Source organism: Tiliqua scincoides, chromosome 5 (assembly GCF_035046505.1).
Source record: "Tiliqua scincoides isolate rTilSci1 chromosome 5, rTilSci1.hap2, whole genome shotgun sequence".
Lineage (NCBI taxonomy): Eukaryota > Metazoa > Chordata > Lepidosauria > Squamata > Scincidae > Tiliqua > Tiliqua scincoides.
In genome coordinates this window covers 87873985-87889722 of record NC_089825.1, presented here as the reverse complement: position 1 = coordinate 87889722, position 15738 = coordinate 87873985, and the positions used below count along the sequence as shown (strand labels likewise).

General features: G+C 45.1%; 1 pseudogene; it reads left to right on the top strand.

The window, feature by feature from the left end:
- The first annotated feature begins 315 nt into the window (after positions 1 to 315).
- Positions 316 to 432, top strand: LOC136654533 (5S ribosomal RNA; annotated as a pseudogene).
- The last annotated feature ends 15306 nt before the right edge of the window (positions 433 to 15738 follow it).

The following is a 15738-nucleotide window of genomic DNA, read 5'->3' as shown; positions in this document are numbered from 1 at the left end:
TAACTTCCAACACGTGTCAATATTCTCTGACAGTACTTATGAAAGAAGGGCACAGTCCACTGGGAAGTTCCTCCCGCACAACTGATTTGAACTTCTCCTGTGAAATGAAAGCCAGCTCTGCAAAAAATCAGATATGGTGAGTGGGAGAGCTTCTGCCAGGCAACTTCCAATGCCAGTAGATTCTGCTTGAAGTCACCAAGGCCTACGACTGCTCACTGAGATACTAAACCTATGCCTGGGCCAGTGGTTTCACTAGGCCAGCATGTCACCCCCATGATGGACCTTCTCCCATGCAGTGGGAGGAGCAATGCCCCAGACAGTGGACATGACCCTGCACATGCCTGATCTCGTCTGATCTTGGAAGCTAAGCAGGGTCAGGCCTGGTTAGTACTTGGATGGGAGACTGCATGGGAATACCAGGTGCTGTAGACTTATACCATAGTCTTTCGAGACTGAAGGTTGCCAACCATTCCATTGCTCCACCCCCACTGGTTTTTGGCTATAACTTTTGATAGAATAGAGATATTAAAACACTGTTTATTTTGTTGCATTCTGCATGAAACTACACACAGAACAATATATAACATGATAGTATTATTAGAAAATACCAAGAGTTTAAAAATTTTGGCCAGTAGTGATGTCACCCCCCGTGCACATCACCTGGTGCAGATCACACACCCCTGCACCCCCATAGCAATGCCACAGGTCTGAGCTGTGTCACTTATACTGGAGGTCGGAGTCTTCGCATGACAAAATTCCTCCACACAGAAAACTAGCATGGTAAGGTTCTAGCCTAGCCTTTTCTCCAGGATGTTATTTTATTCTCTACAGTGACGTAGGTTCATATTCAATCCTCTTAGGTCACAACACACACACACCTGCTGCAGTTTGAAGTGGTATAGCCCACACAGATTTACCACTTCAGTGAAATTTGGGCCTATGTCTCCAGCAGTAGCAGTGGCTCCCAGTTCAACTGCATGCATAGAGCCTCTAAAAATAGCAATTTGCACACATCAGCTGTCCTGCAAGGGTGAGGGAAGAATTACTGTAAATCCAGTCCCCTCTCTTGAACCAGGTTCCAATAGAGCACTTGGACCAAGCTCTGTATTTGGGTCCCCGGCACTTGGGTACAGACACACTAACTCCCCCACATCCCCAAGGAATGGCTTGGAAGCTCCTCCCTCAGCACCACCAGGATGGGTTGCAAAAGGAGAAGGGTGTGATCTCTGGACACTATTGCTTTCAGTCATGATGCTAAGGTAGGAGAATCTGAAATTGTTTCCCTCACCTTCTCAACCCATTCAGCACAGAGGGGAAGCCATCCACCTGCCTTCTCTTCCATCCTCCACAAATAGGATTCCTCAGAAGCCTCAACATAATTGCAGGAGCCACTAAAGAAGCCCAACTGCAGGTTAGGAGGGGGGGATGGAAGAGGGCAGTTATACTACTGCTGCCTGCATCATGGGGGGGGGGTGCTTCAAGTTGGGTAAGCTTCATCTTGAACAACTGATAAACTCAAATACGACTCCGACTGATGGATCAAAGAAAGAAACAGTTTAATAGTATCTATTCATAGTTTAAGGCTGCAATCCTAACCGCACTTTCCTGAGAGTAAGCCCCATTGAACAAAATAGGACTTACTTCTGAGTAGACCTGGTTAGGATTGTGCCCTAATACTTTTAATCGACTGCAGGGTTTTAGCGGTTTACTGTGTTTTCAGCTGCTTTGCTTTCAATTATTGTTTTTATTTAACATTTATCAGTACTGTTTTGTATTACTACTGTTTTTATGACCTGCAGTCCTGTTAAGGTTAGCCAGTATTGTGATGTGCATATTGAAGATGGAAGGCTGAGTCAGAGGGAAAAAGTAGTGATTTGCCTGTAGCTCAAGTGAGAGTGGACTATGGCAGGGGTCCCCAACCTTTTTCTTTGAAGGGGCCAGACTTTGGCAATGATGTCATTGTTGGACAGCTGAACTTCTGGGTTGTCGAGCACCCAGAAGCAGCCCACATGGAGCTCAGCTTGGGAGGGTTTGCCTCCTGCCCCCATTTGCTGCACACAAGACAGGAGATGGTGGAGTTATCCACCCAGGTTCACTGAGGGCCCAATCCTATTCAACTTTCCACTGTTGGTGCAGCCACTATGCAGCCCCGAGGAAAGGGAACAAACATTCCCTTCCCTGGAGGGGGCCCTTGTAACTGCCCCAGCACCACAGGATGCAGTGCATGCCCTGTTGGCACAGCTGCACCTGCACTGGAAAGTTGAATAAGATTTGGCCCTGAGTACTTCTGCCATGCAGCAGCACAGGGACTCAGCAAGCCCATACAGGCAGCTCTGCCATTCCTTATCAGGTGTGCAGAGACTTGGGTGGGAGGCAATATTTCTGCATGGGCCAGACTTCGGGTGGCAGGCTGATCTGGCCAGTGGGCTGCAGGTTGTCAACCCCTGGACTAGGGACTACCCAGCTTACTCCCATATATCATTTTCATTCTGATCACCTTGGGATTAGTGGGAAAAACCCACTAATTTTGGGTTTCAGCACTAGCAGAAGACCTTTCATTCACCTCTGAATATCAAGCTGTCTTATACTGAGTCAGACTATTGGTTCATTCAGCAAAGTCTTTAAGAGTCTTCAAGAGTTACAGGGCCAAACTATGCTAAATGCTATGTGACACCTCATGCATTTATTTATTTTTATTGTAAATAGCACTGGGGGGGATCAGAATTGAGACTATTGCATGTGTGGTTAATCCATTATCCCCACACCCCACTCCTGATGAAAATCTTCTCTCTATAAGCTGCTATTGTCACAGGAGGGAAATAGTCAAACAATACTTCCTTCCCAGGGCAAACAGCAACTGTTGCACATGTGTGTACTGTGGCACAGGGGTAATGAGTAATCCACCCACTGTGGTTCAAATCTTGATCAATGAGCCCTTCCTGCGGCAGATATTTGCAATTTTAAAAACCAATAGACTGGGTGTTTAATGTAATGTATAGTTTGACTCCCAGGGCCTTTCCTAATTGAGCTGTTGGGGGAAGCTGGAGATGCAAGCTATTGAACCCAGGACCACATACTTGCAAAGCATGTGTTCTACCACTAAGCCTCTTCCCTGAGCATGGTATGTCTCCAAACATCTGTGACTTGGAAGAAGACTTAATGTGAATTAGGACTCATCCCCATCCAGCCTTCCACAAATTTTCCACAGGAGGTACAAATTTGCTCCTATTGGAACAATAGAACTTAACATTTATATAGCATTCTCAGAGCGTACCAAGTGTTTCAACTTGATGTAATTCTGACAGTAACCCTGTAAGATTATTACTATCCCTGACTTACTCCTGGGAAGCTGAGCTCTGTTTCAGAATTTTAAAGTTAAAACCAGTCCCTTGAATTGAGACCAGAGAACAAGTACCTGTAAATAACACTGAATAACAATGGAGTATAGTGTATTCCAAGTATAATGTACTTCCAGCCAGCAACCGGACAGTGGCATTTTACACCACTGAAATTTCTGAACACTTTTCAGTGGCAGCCCCCAAAAAGCAAATTATGTTACTCAAGCAAAATAATTTGATTGCATTTAATAGCAGATATGCAACTTTATTTAATAGCTGACATGCAGGGATACCTGACTAATAAATACCTGACAACATCTAAAAGCCAATCCGAAAGTATTTTTGCAATGATAGTTCTGAATATTTGAAAGTTATGAAATGTCATATTTGATAGTGCCACAATAAAAAAAAATTTAGAATGATTAAAAGATGCCAGATACTCAACTTTAAAAGTCTGAGTTAATATTTTATCAATTCAAAACATGAATTTGATTTGCAAATACAAAATTTCACTTTCAGTATTTTCACAGCAAAAATTAGTTAGGTTTGAAATTAAAACTTGATTTCTTTTCTAATGTTTTCTATAACAAGTCCCATGTTCAACTGGAGATGGAAAGATCAGCAAATGTTATGACATCCATACACTTATTGCCCAGAGAGACCACAAGTGTGGAAAGCCAACCACTAAAAAATGTTTAAGAGCCCAACTGGATCAGGTCAAAGGCCCATCTAGTCCAGCTTCCTGTATCACACAAGACAACAAACTACCTGCATCCTACTGCCACTCCCTTGCACCTGACATTCTGTGGTAGCCGACTTCTAAAACCAGGAGGTTGTACATACCCATCATGGTTTGTAACCTGTGATGGACTTTTCCTCCAGAAATCTGTCCAATCCCCTTTTAAAGGCATTTATGCCAGACGCCTTCACCACATCCTGTGGCAAGACTAATTCCACAGACTAATTTCACGCAGGGTAAAAAAATTATTTTCTTTTTTGTCTGTTCTAACTCTCCCAACACTCAATTTTAGTGGATGTCCCCTGGTCCCGTGTTGTGTGAGAGGGAAAAGAACATCTTTCTATCCACTCTATCCAGTCCCTGTAGTACATCTTAGTTATGTCACCCCTCAGGTACCTATTAGATACTCCAACTCTCAAAGTCTGAAACATTTCCAACTTTTGTCCCTCAATGTACCACCAGAAGTAACTGGTGATGACATCATTGCCAGTTACGTCTGGGTTGGAGGGCCAAACGCCATACTCCAAACAGCGGTGAGAGGCTCAGGACAAAGGGGTGGGCTTTTTCAAGAGTTTGAAAACTGCTTGAGCTCTGCCCCCCAAGCCGCCTTCTGTTGTTTGTTCGAGCATCATAGCATCATGTCATGGTCTTGCTGCTGGGTGGCAGTTGTCCCCTGGGAGCTGTACATTCCACTGGAAGAAGGCAGGCTGAACAATTTTTTAAAACACTGCCCTAAGGCTACACTCCTATGCACACTGTTCTGGGAGTTGGCCCCATTGAACATAATGGGATTCATTTCTGAGTAGACCTGCATAGGGGTGTAAGAATATTTATATTGAAGGGAATTATTATAGGGAACTATTATAAAATTATAATACGAGATAATATATTATATTATATATAATATATAATATATAAATTTTATTATTATATAATTATAATAATTATTATTATTATAATATAATATTATATATATATAATACATATAAAATTATATTATAATAAAATTATAATATAATATAAAATTATAAGTCTCGTACTAAGACTTATTAAGTCATGAAATTCTTGCATTATCAACCAGCTAATGGCCACTTTACCACACTGGCTCCCCATACTTGGTGAAAACGAAATCCTACATGTGGCAGCAAGCCGGTCATATAGCTGGTTTGCCATATGGTGCGAGTCAGAGTGTGCAGGAATGTGCAGGCGCTCTTGAGCCCAGAGCGTTGTATGAATAGGCCTTTTGTAATGGCTGCAAGATTCTGGGCTGTAGATCTTGCAGCCTGTGAGGAAAGCGTTAAAGGTACTGCTTAATTCATCCGTTAATCACAGTTAAGAGGAGTGATGAGTAGCTCTCTGGAGCCTGGGTGTTTCTCCGCAGATTAAACACCAATTTACATAGCGCCTTTATTCATGTTCACCTTCCCCTGCAGTGGCACTGTGTCCTTTCAGATACAGCCAAGCAGAGCTCGTGGGAATGTTTGACAAATGGCTTTGCAGTGCTGGAGCCTTTTTCGGGAAACTGGAGGGGGGGGAGAGACATGGAGGTGTAGACGGTGCGCTTGGGAGAAATGGGACGTTTCAGACACTTTAATGGATCGCTGAGGTTGGTAAATTGCAAAACTTTTTTTTTCCTCCACAACGTGTCTAAGTTATTCAGTATCCAAACAAATTAGAACTGTGTCTCCCATTAGAATTTAAACAACACAGGGAAGAGACTAGCAAACCACACCCTTGTCTGAAACATAGAGGCGGAAATGACAGGACCCACACGGCCAGGCTAGCGTTTGATGAGACAGCAGGCACCAGCATGGCAGTTCCAGCAACTTGCTGTACTGCTTGTATGATATCAGTCACTTACAGGTTTAAGTTTTCAGAGACGACAGGGCTGCTTGCTACAGAGAATACGTAATCTAAGCCGTGGGCCTTGAGTGAAATGGCCCTGAATTGCTACATCACAAAGAGGTAAACTTAGGTTTGCCCACAACTCTGTACAACTCATCACGCCGACACAAAATAGGGAGCTGCAGCCAGTTACGGTGCCCGGTCAAGAATATGTTAGATGTGTTTGCAAGCTTGAGCTGACATTCACATGCTACAATTTTATGTCCACACTTAAAACATATTAGGTACAATGGTGGTTCTGGCGATTTTCCTGCCAGGAGCCAACCCCTCACTTGCCACCCCCCAACCCAGAGGTAATCGGGGTGATGTCTTCGCCTCCACAGTTACTTCCAGCATGCCACCACCTCCTTTCCACCTTCTGAAAAAGAAGGGGTGAGGGAAGAGGCGGCCCAGGCTCCATCAGAGCTCCTAAACTGGAAAAGGTGCAAAAGGCTCCATCAGAATTCTGAAATTAGAGGAGGCACATGTTGCTTCTGGCTGGCTATCCAGCTGTTCTGAGGACTGCCCTCTTATCCTCCCCTTAGGGGAGGAATGGAAGGCAGCCTTCAGATATGGTTGGGAACCATGCCTAGAATGGCTGCAGGAGTGCAGTCACTCTAGGAATGGTTCCCCACTGATCTGAGGGCCACCCGCCATTCCTTCCCTCTAAAGAAATGGGAAGAGAAGAGGGAAGTCCTCAGAACAGCAGGGTAGCTGGCCAGAAGCAATGTGCACTTCCTCTGATTTTGAATGTGGTTCCGAATGTGCAGAAAAACCGGTGTCAGGGGATTGGGTCACGGCCGCCCCACAAGCACCTGGTGCCCTGGGCATTTGCCCCCATTCCCCTCCCTCAGTTACGCCACTGTTAGGTTCACACCTAAAAATGTAGTGTGTGAAGCATCCACTGTTTCAATGTCAGAGGATTGTATGGTTGGGCAGCTGCCAAGGGCCCACTGCAGATTCTTGAGACCAACCCTGGTGTCCATAGCCTTTATGTAGTAGCAGCAGAGCAACTCCCTTAAGGACAACCCGGGTAGGGGGGGCTGCCTGAAACCTCATGAGCTCCAACATGTCTTTCAGTATCTTCCTCTTCTTTCATTGTCTATAGGTGACTCCAGCCCTACTCAGATGTGTTTGATAGCTTTGACTGACAGTGCCTTTCCTGTGGTGGCACCGCAGTTGTGGAATTTCCACTATCAGGAGATATGACAACTCCTCACACTAGCTGTTTTTAAACAAAATGTAAATGTGTTTTTGTTTGCCTAGCTCAGGGGTCTCTAAACTTTTCAGCCGAAGGGCCACATCAAATATCTGGCACAGTGTCAAGGACAGGGGAAAAAAATTAAATACAAAATTTAAATAAATACATTAGAGATGGATCTTAGATTAATGACTGAAATGAATGAATGAATGGGTTCAAATGTCCAGGATTTCTCCAAGCACGAACACAGCCCAAGAAATAAAGCACACACTCTTAAATGGCGCCCCATTTAAGTGGGACCCCCCCCCCCCCCCCACAAGCACAACTCTGGTTGTGTTTGGCAACTGGGCCAGAGGCTCTCAGGGGATCAGAGGTTGGCCGTGGACCGGATAGAGGCACTTCGCAGGCCACTTCTGTCTCCCGGGCCGTGATTTGGAGACCCCTGGCCTAGCTTTTAACTGAGTTTTATGCTGGTATTACAAGGTGTTACACTGATAGATTTTTGTTTTATCTTACTGTTTTAGCGTTGTTCTTTTATATTTAACTGTTCCTTGTTTTGTACACTGCCTTGGAATTTTTATTTTTAAAAGTGGGATGTGAATCTATTAAATAAATTATTGCTACTATCATTCCTTCTTCCTTCTGTTGATTTGGGTTTTGTTATTCTCACCGAGGCAGTATAGGGTAAGAAGCAATATTGTTATTGCCCTTGACCTTTTTCCCTTTAGACCTCTGTATAGCTAATAACTAAAGTTACAAGGTTCTTGCTTTAGATGAGCATTGATGGTGTTTAACAGCTGGTGGCTACCAGCAGCTCAACACTCTGTACCTGCTGGGGTGTGAACTGGAGAGAAAAAGACTGACGTTTGGAATGGAGCTTGCCAAAGAGATAAAATCCAGAGGTGTTTTTACACCTGGCTAAGAGTGGGAGGCTTGCATTTCAAGGAAATTCTGTTTGTGGGGGGAGGGAAGAACCAATGTTTCTTTAGAACTGCATGGTATTTGCCTGCTCAACAAGTATACCTGAGGCAGCCCAATCCTAAGCACTATCAAACCAATGCAGGCCCCCTGTGCCAGTTCTTGAGTGCTACAAATGTGCCGTAAGGCATGTTTGCCCCAAGTCAAGAGTTGGCTGGAACAGTGCAGAGGCCTGCGCCAGCTCACCTAGGCAGGATCCCGTCCCTATGCTGGTCAGAGCAGATAGGTTTGCGCCGGGTGGCATAGGTGGTGGGAGAGGGTGGTGAGAGGCCATTCCAGGAATGGGGTGGGAACGTTTCTGGGGAGGAGGGTGGAACATGAGCAGGAACAGGCCAGGAGAGGGTGGGACTGGCCGCAGCAGCACACACTGTATCCTAACCTTCATTCCCATGCCTCAGAGTCCTACATGGAATGCTCAGATTTGTGCCAGCTAAATAGCAGGTGCAGATCCAAGTAGCCCCATAGGGCAGACTGGGATGTTACATGCAGTGAGGGGGAAAATATTCCCTTATCCCAAGGTGACTTCAGCCTGCTCCTCACCTGCGCTGGATACAGCAGAGGCCACTGCAGCCTGGCTGTACCAGCATAAGATTGCGCCATAAATTAACTAAACACCATATGGCTTCCGTGCTCTCTCTTCACTACGGACCTAATTTTATTAAACAGGGCTCCTGGAACTTCCTGCTATGGGAAACACAAAACAATGCTGTGATTTAAAAGAATATACACAAATGTACTGTATGTTTTTATTTGAGCTCTTGCCTCCACTTAACCCTGGAGTTCACAACCATTTTGAGAACTTCCCAAATGATTATTTTAGTGCACAAGGGATGAGCCCTTGTTACAGGGAATCCAAATGTCTTTCTGGCATCTACAACATCTGTTGCAGGGAAATAGCCAGAGCCCAACTGAAATTTTTAACAAAATCAAAAACTTGGCAACATTTCTGGATACACATATTGCTTTTGAAACCTAGTTTTGAAGGATTTTTTAAAAAGCTCAGTTCCTGATTAATTTTTAAATCAATAATGCCAAGTATTGAGTTACTGAATTACTTTTCTGCTTGGGCTTCCTAAATTTCTTATACTCAACAATATCCATAAAACTGGTAGTGTGGAAAAAATAATACCCCACATTATTAAGCTCTAAAGCAACTCCTTAGTGGGGCTTGTACAGGAGAACTTCCCCACAGATTGTATATTGAAGTTGTCTCCTACAGAGCCAAGCCACCAGTTCAGCTAGTTCATTATTGCCTACCCCTACTGGTAACAGCTCTTCAGAGTTCCAAGTATCCGGGTCCTTCCCAAGCCTACCTGGAGATGCCAGGGATTGAATCTGGGACCTTCTACATGCAGTTCGGCAAACCAGTTCTGTGAGTCTCCCACTCTACCACCATTGACGACACTCAGAATCTGCAGTTCGCTGTGCCTCATAGTGCAACCGCCTCTGAATTTCATACGAAGACAATGCTGGGACTATAAAAAAAATCAAAGTGACACAGTCCCTTAGTTGAGAACTTGCAGCATGCCCTAGGGATGAGAGAACAAGAATCGATAGATGCAGTGGCGATTCCAGATTTTCTCAGGTCACGGGGCAAAACTTCTATGAAGATCAGGGCTGCCTGGCCTATGATACCAACTAAATGGCTTGTGCTGTGTAGGAAATTGGGGGGAGCAGCAAATTGATAAAGGTGCCCCCCAACGTGTTATTACCCACTGTCCCCTTCTGGCCCGCTGTACCACTTCAGTTGGTTCTCTAATTTCTTCCTGCTCAAAGAGGATCAGGCCAGCCATAGCCCACTTCCCCCTCCACTACTGCTGGAAGAAGGAAAAAAAGTTGCTGTTGCCACCCACCACCACTTTCTCACCCAGACTTCTCTGCTTAGGAAAGAAGATGTAGGCAAGGAGGAGCAGGTGCAGCAGTCCAGGGCCCAGTCCCCTTGCCTGAAGCTCTGGCACCATCTCCTTCTTCTGCAAGGAGTCAACGGTACGTGGAGGCAGAGGCAGAATTGGACTGCCTCAAGGAGTAAAGGAGAGTGCACTCTAGCCCACAACTCTCCTCTCTTCCATGCTTCTGTTCTGCTCCACTCCCCTCTTCCTTTAACAATCCAGAGAGGAGGAGGAGGAAGAGGAGCAGCAGCAGTGAAACTGAGTAGACAGGCTAAGGTAGGTGCACCCAGCAAGTCTGCTGCCTGAAGCAATTGCTTCAGTTGGCCTCATGGATGGCCATGACGCCATGATGCCATGGACACCTTCCTTTATATTTATTTATTTTTATTTTTCACATTTTTATACCACTCTTTCCCCAAGGAGCTCAAGGTAGTTCCATGAAAAAGGAACTCATCCACCTCATCCACCTGCAGCCTTTTACCAGTGTTTGTTGTGTCACATCTGGCCTCCCAATCTGGAAGTAACTGGCAATGACATTGCCGGTTACTTCAAGTGGTACTTCCAATTGGTGGACCATGCAAAGTGGTATGGCCGGGGGCAAACATTGAGAAATGCTTCTCTAAAAGGGTGCAGGCATGGTGTGGGCCAAGGCAACTCTACCAGTGTGGGCCCTCCTATTACATCCCTATATTGGTCATGAAAGCACATGGCTCAGGGCAGCCATCCCAGTTGCCCTGCCCAAGGGACAGCTCTACCTACTAGATCGGATTAGAGGTATATTGAGTCCAGCATCCTACGAGATACAGTATGTGAAGAACCCAAAACCACTGCATAAATGCTGGTTATTATTACTATACACATTTATTTCTCCAATTCAACCTTTCATTGTTTCTTTATGCTTTCTCTTGGGCAACACTTTGAAACACTAGTGATGTTATGGTTTGACTCTTTGATGCCTCTTCCTTTACACATCACCTTTCACTGGTAAGTCATATAGCAAATACATGATGATCTACAGCAATGGTTCTCAAGGTTTGTGCTCCACTGTACCACATCACATGGGTCCACCTTTTTGAAGTACCACAGGAAGTAAGTGGCGATTACATCCTTGCCAGTTACTTCTTGGTTGGGAGGCCAGACACAATGCAACAAACACCAGTAAGAGGCTCAGGGTGGACGGGAGAATTTTTCGAGTACAGAAAAGCATGTTTTTGAGGCATCCTACCACTGCTTGTTGTGTTGTGTTCCTGGTCTCACTGCTAGGCAGCAGGTGTCCAGGGGCCCTGTGAATACCACCAGACACAACCTCAAGTTATCACTGGTGGTACCCGACCTGTACCACTAGTTGAAAAACACTGATCTTCACACATTAAATACTCGTAATATTTGTTGGTAGGGGTTGGAGTTAGTTCATGTTATCATGACATACTTTTGAGGCAGAGAGGTCTATACTAGTGTTAAACTGTAATAAACGAGGAGGCAATTTTAAAAAAACTTTTAAAAGCACAGCACACTACATGTTGAGTTAAAGTAGTTGGGGAAATGGCACAGCTACTGAAAGAAATAACAGGAGAACTTACTTTTTGATGGATTAATGCTTTTGTCAGGACTTAGGGCGCAATCCTAACCAATATTCCAGCACTGACCTAGCTGCAATGCAGGCCCAAGGTAAGATAACAAACATGCCCTTACCTTGAGGAGGCCCCCCAGATTGCCTCCCACTGCAGGATGCAGCGCATGCCACATTGGCACAGCTATGTCAGTACTGGAAAGTTGGTTAGGATTGCACCCTTAGTGGCTAAAGAAGACCAAGAATTGATGATTAATATGTTTGGAGGCTGTGGTTGAAGTCAGGTTGGAAGTCATCAGGAATCCCAGCAAAAACCAAAATACTGTGGAAACGTATGGAATGTAGCAGAGTTAGTAAAATTAACAAATCTGGTGAAAGAAATGTTGAGATGACAAACAACTTTAAAGCCAAATTATTAATTTTAGGACCAGATTGATGGGATATCAAGATACATCTCAGTGTACATGTACTCCTATAGATAACAGTAACAGGATGTTACTGAATGCTGTGCAAAATTGTACTATATTGTAAAATGATACATTTTTGAATAACAAAAGAATAGCAACAGCCAGTGGCATCACTAGGGTTTGCGTCACCCGGTGCGGGAGGCCAGCGCATCACCCCCATGCAGTGGGCGGGGCAATGCCCCAGGTGGTGGGCGTGGTGATCTACCATCGCCCCGTCCCCACTGTTGTTTTTTTTGCTGTACCTTTTGATAGAATAAAGATATTTCAACACAATTTGTTTCATCACATTCTGCATGAAATTACACATTGATTGATATATAACATGATGGTATTATTTTTGCAAACTGTGATTTTGGTCACTAGTGGTGTCACCTCCCCCCAGGGTATCAACTTACTAATACCTTATTGGAGCAGTTCTCAAACTTTTAGCACTGGGACCCACTTTTTAGAATGACAATCTGTCTAGGAACCATCATAAAGCAAATTAAAATAAATAATTATAAATAAATTAAAGTAAAATGAATGAATGAATGAATGAATGAATGAATAAATAAGGGAAAACCAGCCCTGTTCCACCAAGTGAATTTTCTCTGTAGCCTGCCTGCAATAACACCCCCCCCCCCAAAAAAAAAGAATCAGTAAGATTTGTACCTCTACCCAGTACCCAGTTCAATTAAGTTCTTATATTTCAAGCATATCACTATCAGGACCCACCTGGCTTTACAAGTCTGAGAGCCCAATCCTATGCCTTTCTACTCAGAAGTAAGTCCCATTATAGTCAGTGGGGCTTACTCCCAGGAAAGTGTGGATAGGATTGCAGCTTAAAACAAAAAGATTCACCTTACCCTGTCAAGCCTCTATTTCATTCTTTTTATTGGGGGGGGGGGCTGCCTTCTGGAGCATTTGTTGAGCTCCATTTGCATCAAAACAGGACCATTCTGGTGGCCTCACATTTCCCTTTGCCTGAACTGCCCAGGAACCAAGGCATGTTTGCTTACTTGCGAGTAAACACAACTATATGGCTTAGTTTCGCTTTCCATAGGGCTCAATACATTCGCCAGCTTGGAGGGAGGGGCCTCCTTCTCGGGTGTTTTTGGGGGGCTACATTCATTGGATCAGGACCATTCTGGTGTTGTTGGATTCCTCTCAGCCTGCCCTTTCAGATGGACAAAGGCACGTTCACCTACTCACCAGTAAACCCATGATACGGCTCAGTTTCACTTTCCATTGGGCTCCATTCATTTTTTATTTTCTGGTTGTTTGCCAGTATCTTTTGATAGAAAGGAGATATTTCACTCCCATTTTTTGCATTGCATTCTGCTGGAAATTCCACATCCTAACCAGTGCAATTTTACTCCTAACCAGTGCAATTTTTACTCCTAACCAGTGCAATTTTAGTATGTCACCCTCCCAGTGCGCGTCACCCCCCCCTCTTGCGCGTCACCCGATTACTGCATTACTGGTTACGCGTTACTCCTAACCAGTGCAATTTTTACTCCTAACCAGTGCAATTTTAGTATGTCACCCTCCCAGTGCGCGTCACCCCCCCCTCTTGCGCGTCACCCGATGCAGTCCGCATCCCCAGCACCCCCTAGCGATGCCACTGGCAACAGCAAACAACAGTATCGCTTTTAAAATTGTGACTTACTTAATGTGTGGAACTTCAGCACTCGTAAAATTCTCTGGATCACATCCTATATTGTTGTATATTGTGGTGGCCATCCAAAGAAACCACAGACTGTAGGCCTGTTCTCCCCCTTTCTTTCCCTGCAGGTTCTTCCATTGCTGACCACAAAAATGCACAGCTATTCTCCAGAGTATCAAAAGTAGTACTGAAAAGTTTAACTGTGAGGAACATAGTGGAGGGGTTGGGAACTAGGTGAAGAGCTGGGTCTGTCACCTGTGGACCAGAAGATCTTAGTTTCAGGATTTACCTTTTTCAAAGCATGTTGTTAACCATGTCCAAGTTTTAAAGGCCTAGCTACACCCCAGGCTTGGTGTCTTGCTATTCCCTCTTCCACAAGGGCACCAAAGTTATGTGAACACAGGGCTAGAATCTCTTCACCAATCTAAGGCCAATAATCCTAACCAACTTTCTCATGCTGACACAGCTGTGCCAATGGGGCATGTGCTGCATCCTATGGTAGGGGGGCAGTCACGCAGGCCTCCTCAAGGGAATGTTTGTTCATTTACTTTGGAGCTGCATTGCTCTTATCCGGGTGCTGGAAAGTTGATTAGGATTGCACCCTAAATTTCCCAAGATTATTTGGAGCAGCATGCCCTGCCTAAGAGACGGTGTGTAGGATACAGAAAATGGCTAAACAAATAACCAAGGAGTCGGACAGGAGGAAGAATAACAAGTTTTTAAGCCAGGATAAGTTTTTCAGCAGTGGTGGCAATAGTCCTGTTATAAGATTTGTCTCCAAGGCTCTCTCCTGTCCCAGAAGGCTTTGATGAGAGAGGCTGAGGTCTTTAAAAGATCCCAGCTAATGGTCCAGGGGATACAGTCCGTTTGCTTTTTCTCTCCTTACACCCCCTCCCCCAAGAGATGTCCACTTCTGTAACCACAAGAGGGTGAAAGCAGGGAACGAAGGAGGGGCTGGAGAGTCCTGCTTGACGTTAATTGATTGGAGCGGCTGTTGGTGCCTTATCTCTCTCCCCTTCTCTGCCGGGTAGCGTGTGTCCGCCAGAGTCCGCGGGGTCGGTGATTAATAGGGCCCATCACTCACTGTCCAGGATGGCTGAAAGGCGGCATGGGGGGGAGGGAGCGGCCCTCCCCCCGCCACTGAGATAACAAGCAGCAGGAATAATGAACGCTGTCATTCCACTTTTCATTTTGATGGAAAGTCATTACGAGAGTCAACACCACCGACAAAGAGCAATGAATCAACTGCTCTCCTATGAAATTAAAATCGAATCACCTCCCCCCTCCCCAAACCGATCACCCTCTCTTGCCTCCCTTGCAAATGGTAGGATGGTGGGGGTACAGGCTCCAATGGTATCCTCTGCCAGGATAAGAGACAATAGGTGCCGATTCATGGCTAGACAAGACCCTACTCACTGGCACTAATGTCTTCCCTGCCATTCATCCAGTTCAGGAATGACTCGATCCAACCACTTCCTGGCTGCCAGCGGTGGGTGGGTGGGACCGATTCTTCTCATATCTGGCTGTGTTATTGCTTGCTTGTCATTCAAAGTGCTAGGCTTGCTGGTGGGACAGAATGGGAAGGGCGCTCCCTCTCAAACCCTATCTGGCAGAAAGCGATGTAAATATTTCAAAGAAATGTGTATAGGTGGGGAATATCTCAGCAGGAATCCTTTGCCCCAAGGTGACTGCATATTATATTTCATAGACAAAACAGCCTCTGTCCACCCATTATGTTACCAAAAAATGTAATGTGTGAATGTGACAAATGCACGCTTGCAAACACAAGTGTCACAGACATAGGCACACACATTAGGGAACAGCATTGGCTGCAGTACTCTGTACAACATTTACTAGGTGGCAATTCCAGGTTTGTTCACTTTGTGGAGGACAAACCTGGAATTGCCACCCAGTGAATGTTGCAGAGTACTGCAGTCAATGCTGAAGAGTCTGTTTCCCAAGTAGGGGACAGAGTGAATGTCCCACCTGAGAAGGCACATGTGGCTTGTGTCTCAGTACAAATCTCT